Source organism: Nelumbo lutea, chromosome 5 (genome assembly GCF_056320005.1).
Source record: "Nelumbo lutea isolate HS-2025 chromosome 5, American lotus-T2T, whole genome shotgun sequence".
Classification (NCBI taxonomy): Eukaryota; Viridiplantae; Streptophyta; class Magnoliopsida; order Proteales; family Nelumbonaceae; genus Nelumbo; species Nelumbo lutea.
In genome coordinates this window covers 34,962,567-34,971,067 of record NC_142688.1, presented here as the reverse complement: position 1 = coordinate 34,971,067, position 8,501 = coordinate 34,962,567, and positions in this window count along the sequence as shown.

Here is an 8,501-nt window from a genome sequence, read left to right as displayed (position 1 = left end):
AACAAAGAAGGAAATCAAAGCAACCATTGACCCACACATGAGGGCGTTACTGGCTACGTAAGCATCTTTGGGAAAACCCCTTAAAAAGTTTTGTTAGAATTAGAGTCAGAACTCAGAATTAGTATAATAATCAAGATCATTATAATAACCTTTGTATGAATTATCACACGAGGATGGATTTTGGTGCAGTAGCCCAGCCGTCTCCCCTTGTTTCTTGGAGATGGGAATTCTCGTGTGGTGGGAGTCGAGCCCCGTTTGCTCCGGCCTTGCTCAGCCCACAGCCAACTACATTATTATACTATATAAATAATATTGTAGCCAAACAAGCATATATACACCTGTACTATATACCATTTTGTATAAGACAGATGCTGCATTTAGTAGTAAGATAATATGAATTCTAAGTGAAGGAGTTGGTAGATAAAGTATGTGGGAGAAAGCTGTAAAATGAGACACGTCGAGCAATTCCACTTGCTTAGCAAGTTGGAGTTGCGCGTCTCTGGGTTTTTAATCAAAACCCAACTCGCCTAGCTCGCTCACTTGCTCCACGTCTGTTTGGAGCCCATGTGGCGAGGATGGCAAAGCAAAAAGATGGAAGAGTGGCGGAATTATGAAGTGATAAACATCGAAGACTCATTTTATCAAACAGATGGAGGGACACTTAGAAAGTGATTAGAGTATGAAGCTGCCATGTGTTGGGGCTATTTGTCTTAAAGTACACAAGTCATTCGGTTATATACCCTAACATTTTTACTATATGACTATTTCATGTGGCCAGAACAAAAATGTAAATTTTTTTTTGTAAGAACAAAAAAGTCATTTACAGTTTAGCAATTTCAGCCATTTCCCAACAGCCCCAGATGAGAAAATAAAGGTATGAGGCCCTAAATCGATTGAAGCAAAAAACCACTGTTTTTTTTTTCCAAAATGCCTTGTACATATAGCCAATTCTGGACCATTGGGCCCAAAAAAAAAACTGGGTTGGATCAATGTTCAGCCCAAGGTACAGTTGATCAAGTGGCAAGTTGAGGAGCAACACTGTGAGATCTGGACCACATAGGACAATACCATTATTTGGACAACTGGGCCCATAAAACTGCTTGGATAAAACTTTCAAAACATTCTGAAACAAGCTTTAAGTGCACAAATGTTTTTCTCCTTTTCTATATGTAATTTCCTATTGTAAAGTACCGGTTGAACCGGATGATTGGACCACTTAGCCTCTGACGATACGCAACCCTAGCTGTCCATGTTCAGTCGAGGCCTAACATTGTTTAAAAGCTTGGAAAAAACATTCAATAGTCCCATTACTTCTTATATATCATAAATATGGTGGTTACTGGTAGTACCTGATTTATTGCAGGCTACTAATGGAAAATCTTTCAGAGCTAAAAATAAACAAGAGTAGTAGCTTCAATGGATGCTTCTTGCTCTCTCTCTCTCTCTCTCTCTCTCTCTCTCTCTCCATCCATGCATTAAATAAAAAGATCATTTCGTAGGGTAATGTAATAACTAATATCTTTGTTTTTAAGCTTTATTCAAAAGTGATTCAATGTTGTAATTTCTTGACTATCTGTGGTATTAATACCCATGTGACTGGCCAGCCCTAAGGGGTCAACATTCCATCTGGGTGTCTCAACTCTCTACTCCACGTGGTCAAACTTGTAGCTCATCAGTCATCACTGAGAAAAGAGAGGAAGGTAGAGATTCAGATCCATTTTAAGTAATCAAAACACTCTAGGGTTTATTAGGATTAATCTCCCCACTCAACTCCTATTGGTGGATGTGTAATTATCATGCAGCATGGACTTTATATATTAAGATTTTCAGCTGAAGGTCATTAAAGCCTGAACCAAAAAGGTGTTAAACATCAAATCCTCTCCACATCAATAGATTCCGACTATAAAAAGACATAAAAAAAATATCATCAATCAAACCATTTAATCCATTCAAACAACTAATTTGACAAGGACAAAAGTTATACAAATATAATTTTCATGCTCAAACCCAAGAATTGAATGAGATTAATCACCTTAAAACTAAAACCTTAGCTGTCTTCATCCAGTGTTGGAATGTTAATGGTCCATGCCTCTCTCTCTCATACACACACATAAATGACTATGTTTCTATGAACAAAGAGAGATGGACTCCGAATCCACTTCCCACTTAGCTATTGCTAATCTGCTTGGTGGTTATATATAAGAAGATGAGGAGATTAGAGGAAAGATTGAAGAAAGAAAGTTGAACACGTGGCTAGCCTAGACATGTAAAATAGAACCCTATCTTTACTAAATCAAATACCCCCAAAAAATCTTTACTATAAATCTTATAGATTTCCTCACAATTAATGCCAAAAGGTGCCCCAAGTAGTATTTGAATATCCTAATTGCTTGTTTCGCAAGGCCCTTCATCCCCTAACATAAACCCTTTTTGAATGTGATTAAATACTACTAAGATCTATACCTGCCACTTAGCACTCTATTTAGAATTATAATCCTCTAATCGGCTTAGCTTCTTACCTACTTAGATATGAATCATTTTATTATGACGCAGAAATTTTAGATGAGTTATTATTAATCAGTTCAAAATGGGTTGCAGAAATTCTGAAAATTGAATATGATCGTTCTCTATGGAATTTTTGTGGTAGCAAAATGAACTTGATGTTGGGACTATTCTACTACATTTTTATAACTGAGGACAAATTGAATTAGAGATAGAATTGCAGAGGCAACCGACAATATATATCATCTCATCTTTGTGAAATGTGTTCTGCTCTGTCATTTTGGGCTTTATTTTTTGTAGTTTGTCACTGTGGGCTTTTGAAGCATGCACACGGGGGTCTGACTTTTAGATCCAGCTGATCCATTTGATGAGGTCCTTTTTAAACTGGTCAGGTTTGTTTTTTTGGGTGGTCATGTTAAATTTGCACCCCATATTGTGCTTTTCCCGAATATCAATTCTTGGGTTTGTTGTTTTCAGATAACGAGTGAGAAAAAAAAGACCTATTTTTGCCAAAGTTAATGGTCTAAAATTGGCCACATGAAAAGAAGCAGCTGATGAAAGGCAAAGAAACGTAAAACCTTTTTGAGTTGTCTCTTCAATTATTATCTGTTGAAAGTTCTACACAATCACCATCCAAAGCGTTCTAATACTGCATTTTAATTTTCATTAAATTACAACTTATTCAAAAACCTTAGCTAACAGTTTAAGTTTTTAGGTTGAACAGTTTCTTGCTATGGTATCAGAGCCTGTTTAACCAAGTGATTTAATGTTTGATCTTCGTTGTTCCATTATAATTAATTAAATTTCAGTCTAAGGTATAGGTGGACTTGTGCTTATCGATGCTTTATACCAAAATAAGCTTCTGTATAAGCTTTTAGGTTGAACGATTCCTCAATACCAAGTACACCATTTATGACCAGCACAATTCTTATTCTTTTGCAATTTGCATTATAAGAAAGCTAATTTCTCAAGCCTGATCATCAGTGGTAGGACATGAATGAATAATGTGGACTCAATTCTAGAATTATGAATTGTATCATCGCGAAGGAAAAAAATTCAAAGTTGTGGACGACATTATACGGTCCAATATCAGGAAAGAAGAATGTGTGGATGGGTGTACAAATTGGTCAGAAAATGCCTCCTCCAATCACTATGTTGTGGGACTATGATGTCTCAAATGGGTATAAGTGTGCCCTAATCCGAAGCTAGTATGTCAACGTCCAGGGAAGAACATAGGGTACTATCTGGGTATCTCTCTATGGGCCATTCTTTGGAGACAAGAGTTCATAGATCCACTATAACGAGGCCCCTGGGGAGTGAGCAAAGCCAAAATATAGATAAATACATGGACATATGATATGAATATGATAGATTGTGTTTGGTTATTGTAAATAGCCCAATGAATTTGAAATTTTACCTCCTAAATCATTGGGTGTTTGTAGGAATTTCCTGTGGATTTCAACATGGAGAATTTAGGGTGATTGATGGCTATAACTCGGTTGTTCTTTCTCTTGTTTTTCTTTTTCCTTTCTTACTTTTTGCCAATTAAGAGGAAGCATTTGCAAGAATGAGGGGTTCTAATTTAACAATTTTGAGTAGTCGAACATACTCCAAACACACAAAACTCGATCAATGGACAATGACCCATTATAGATGCCTGAAATATTCCTCAATTCTCAAAGCTATATTTCATTATTTTGAACCCTTTTTAGCGTTTGAAGATTTATGGTTTATGGAGCCTGCTGCCGACAGGATTGTTTATCACTGTAGCGTGATGCGTTTCTAAGCACGTCCAATCAAAGAAAGAAAACAAAAGCTGAAAATATTGTTTTTCACTCTTCGTCAAGCCCATTTTAAAACTTTTTTTTTTGTGTGTGTGCAGGGCAAAGTTGAACAAGTAAAGAATTCCTTCCTCACTTTTAAGGAATTCACATCGGCGCCCCATAGTCCATCCCAGCCGTGTATTGAAAATCTCATGGCAAGTATGGGAGATATTCTCAATGCATACTGAGATATGCAAGTGAGGTGTGTTTTATGGGGTGCCAATCTGATCTCCACTTTAAGTGAGACTCCTGATCATATATGATTGTCTTAGTCTTACTGTGATAATAACTAAAAATTCAACATTTGATTTAAATTAAGATAGCTCTATTGTTTCCAACTCAATAGTTGAAATACTGTTATCAATTTTAGGTTATTTATAAAAGATGGTTATTTATTTATTTTTTATTCCAAAATTTATTTCTGGTGGAGGGGTGGCCACCTTGCAATTTTATTCATCATTATCAAAAGAGATGACCCCAAAGTACTTAAAACCTTTACCATCTTAGGGCAAAGAAAGCAATAACAAAATGGGTTTGTCCAATATCAGGATGACCCCAAAACAAGTGGGCAAACATTCCGTGAATAGATAAATGAAATAATTGTTTTAGGAGATGAAGCATTTGATGATATGAATAGTTTGTAAACATGCTTTAGAAGAGCTAACTTACAATCCAACGACAATATCTTAAATTTCTAATCATATCCACTTTTTTTCCTGAATTTTGTTCATCAAGGAATCAAAGTTCTTGCATCTAGAAGACCTCTTACTAATCAGAGCGCCAAGGTAAACAAAAGGCAGACTACTTTTCTCTGTAAAACCTATTACTTCATGAAGTAGCTGTTTAGTAAAAAATTAGAGAGACCAATGGGCCTATTGTTTGGTGAAAATTTTTGGAATTCACCTTTTTAAGAACTAATGTCATAAAGCTATGTTTGGTTTGAAGAAAAATATAAGAAAATCTTTACAAATATTGTATAGTTTTTCCTGACTTTTCCTTCCTTTTCCTATCTTTTTCTTTAAACCAAACATAGCTTAAAAGTAGATGTATAATACCTAGAACGAAATTTAGTAATGTAGACCCTCTAATAGGATGGCATAAATCATCACCCACAATGTCCCAACATCGCGAGCATAGCATGAATAACTTTGTCTACATGTAAATGTGTTGTCTACGTCCAAACTTTGTCTTATACTCTTATTGTGGATGGCGGTTTTTTTTTTTTATATATAATTCTTCAATTCAATATTTACAAAAGTGACAAAAATGTGACTACTTGCTTTGGCCAATGATCTTGGCTCGAAATGCATGTGCCACTACAGTGAAGTGTGAGAATTGGAGGAACAAAGTAAAGGACCCATTTCGAATAGTCATTTCATTTACAAAATGTCAAGAAACTTGTATCAATAGGATAGGATTCCTAATCTGACCTATCTAATTAAACAGGAAATCTGAACTTCTTATCTTTACGTTCAGACAGATTTACATGTTTAGAATAACTTTCTAATTTTCTTTCCCATTAGTGTAGACATTTTTGCTATCCAAGCTAGTGATAGTGCAGTTGCCAGGTAGTTCATCTACCAAACTTGACCAATCAGTATTTTCCAAGCTAAGCAAACAAAAATGGATTGACATGCCAACTTCTAAATTACAAGTTGTGAGCCAAGGATCAATCAAATCAAACCCCAACTCCAACAAGTGTATATATTACAGAAAACACACTTGAAAAGTACTGGAGCTGGTTCAGACATTGTGGGTGGATAAATTGATGCAATGCCACGTCACCTTAAGGCTCATACTATACTAGTTACATTAGTGAATGACCCCATACTAAATACGGGGAATCAGTAATATTTATTAATATTTTAAATAATTATTAAAATTTTAAGAATTATTTATTTTAAAAATAGCTTTTCAATAATTATTAGAATATGAATAGTTTTCTTTTGTTATGATATATAGAGAGTAAATGATTAATTAAGATTGATAGAATGTAGGCAAAAATGATTATTGCATTTTCTGCATTATTTTAGGAATTGATTGAAAATGGCGGTAATGGGTTGTAGGCTTTAGCAATTTTTCAAAAAATATCACATGTCTAATTTTCCAGAAAAATGAAAAGGTCATATGTGTGAATGTGGAGAGATGTAGCCTGGTAGTGGGTTGTGGGTTTTAACAAAATTTCTTAAAAATTATCACGTGTCTAACTTTCTAGAAAATGAAAAGGCCACTTGTCTAAATATGTCTAAATTTAAAAAAATTGCATGCTTGAATGGTGGGAACTGTAGCCTAAAAGCCTTTTTTTTAATATATACATACATACATATATATATATATATATATATATATATATATATTATAGATTTGATGAATTTAGATTATGGAATCAAATAGAACCATTGATAACACGGCTTTGCACCTATCTGTAATAAAATACATGAGACCCACACCAAAAATTTGAATAATTGTGAATTTATATATTTTATGAGTATTTATTATTATTGGTTCCACAACCAACCGAACACATATTGAATTTTACTAATCCTATCTCACACTTGGAGATCATGACTTGTCATTTGTCAAGGTGGTACAGTTTGAACCTAATCCCTTAAGTCATCACTAGTTAATGTGTCATGTTCTGGACCAACACAGCTAGAGTCCCACTAAAACATGTCTGCACCATCCTTCATATCTGGCATATAAATGGGCTATTCTGTGTGTATATAGCTAGCGGTCACATGGTGGCTCCCATTCTGACCCAAGAGTTTTGCTTGGCAGACATTTCTACATATTCTTTATTTCCTTATGGAATGTAAGGTCACGACCCAAAATACATTTCAAAAAGTAAATATTTATTCTTGAAAAAAACAATTAATTTGCACATTTAACCACTAACTTTACTACATAATGACCACCTTAAAATTTTATTAGCTATTGTCAAAAGAAGGGAAAGTAGATACAATGATGCATCCCGCCTTGCCATGTGGCCAAAAAGTACAAATCTCTGTCAAAAGTTGAAAGGATGTACTTAGACAGAATTTGTGAAGAATTTTCCTTCAACTTTCTATTTTCTAACCAAACATAAAAATGTTAAAGAGTTCCAGAGAAAGTTCCAAAAGCAAAGGCTGAAGGGTAAAGAATCAACCGATCATATTTCTTCATTTCTAGTCATAAAAAGCATTAAGTAGGGCCTGTTCAATGTACAAAACTTGTCTACGGCTCGTGCTTAGGACCCATGCAAAACTCAGATGAGATATTAACCAAACTGAAGGAATGGCCCAGTCAATTGGGTCGAACCAAAGCAGTCTGATGTACAAAGATAGGTCCCACAAAGTATGAACAAGGTTCAAAGTATTGAGTTTACATCTGCACTCTACAAGGTGGTGTCCCACAATGTTCCACACCCCATCCCTGCCATGTATTCAGAACATCTCCCGATGATAATACTAGATTCGATGATGTCATCATTGGGAGATGTTCCCATACAAGGAGGGGATGCAGTGTGGGACGTTGTGGGGCACCCCGTCATGGGGCGCAGAACTGACTCCCAAAGTTTCGGCACAGGCTGATATGCTGGTTGGGTGTATTAGCCTGTATCGATGTTTTTTTATGTTTTATTTTTTTTAGATCAGTTCAGAGGGATTGATTTAAGTCTCAGCTATTCTCTGAATCATGATCGGACCCGCTACAACCCCTATAGGGGCTTATCAAAAAGCTACCAGCATGATACCTATCAGTCGATACAGTACGAGCAGATACTCTGAACCTTGAATATGAGCATTAGGTACCTTCTATTCCCTCCTTGCCACCTATTTCCAGTTCATCTACTCGTTGAGAAGATAGCCTTTGTAGAAAACAATGGACCCTACCTTAAAAGCTTGCAAATCTTGAGGCTGTATGCTCACCAGTCACCACAACCTTCAGTTTTCATAGCTGAGATCGATTCTGGCAGGAGGTTGGCCTGTAATAATGTTTAACCACAAATCTTTATCATTGTAAGGGCCCAGATTTCCTAGTCGAGTAGTCTTCCTCATTGTGGTAATATCATGGGCCCATCTTTCTTAAAACCGAACGCCTCCTAATTTTGCCAGTACGTATTAAGGATAACATTGTCAAAGTCTTTGTTGAAATTTTTGGATTTTATCCATTTATTTTCCCAGAAGCTCAAATTTAGTA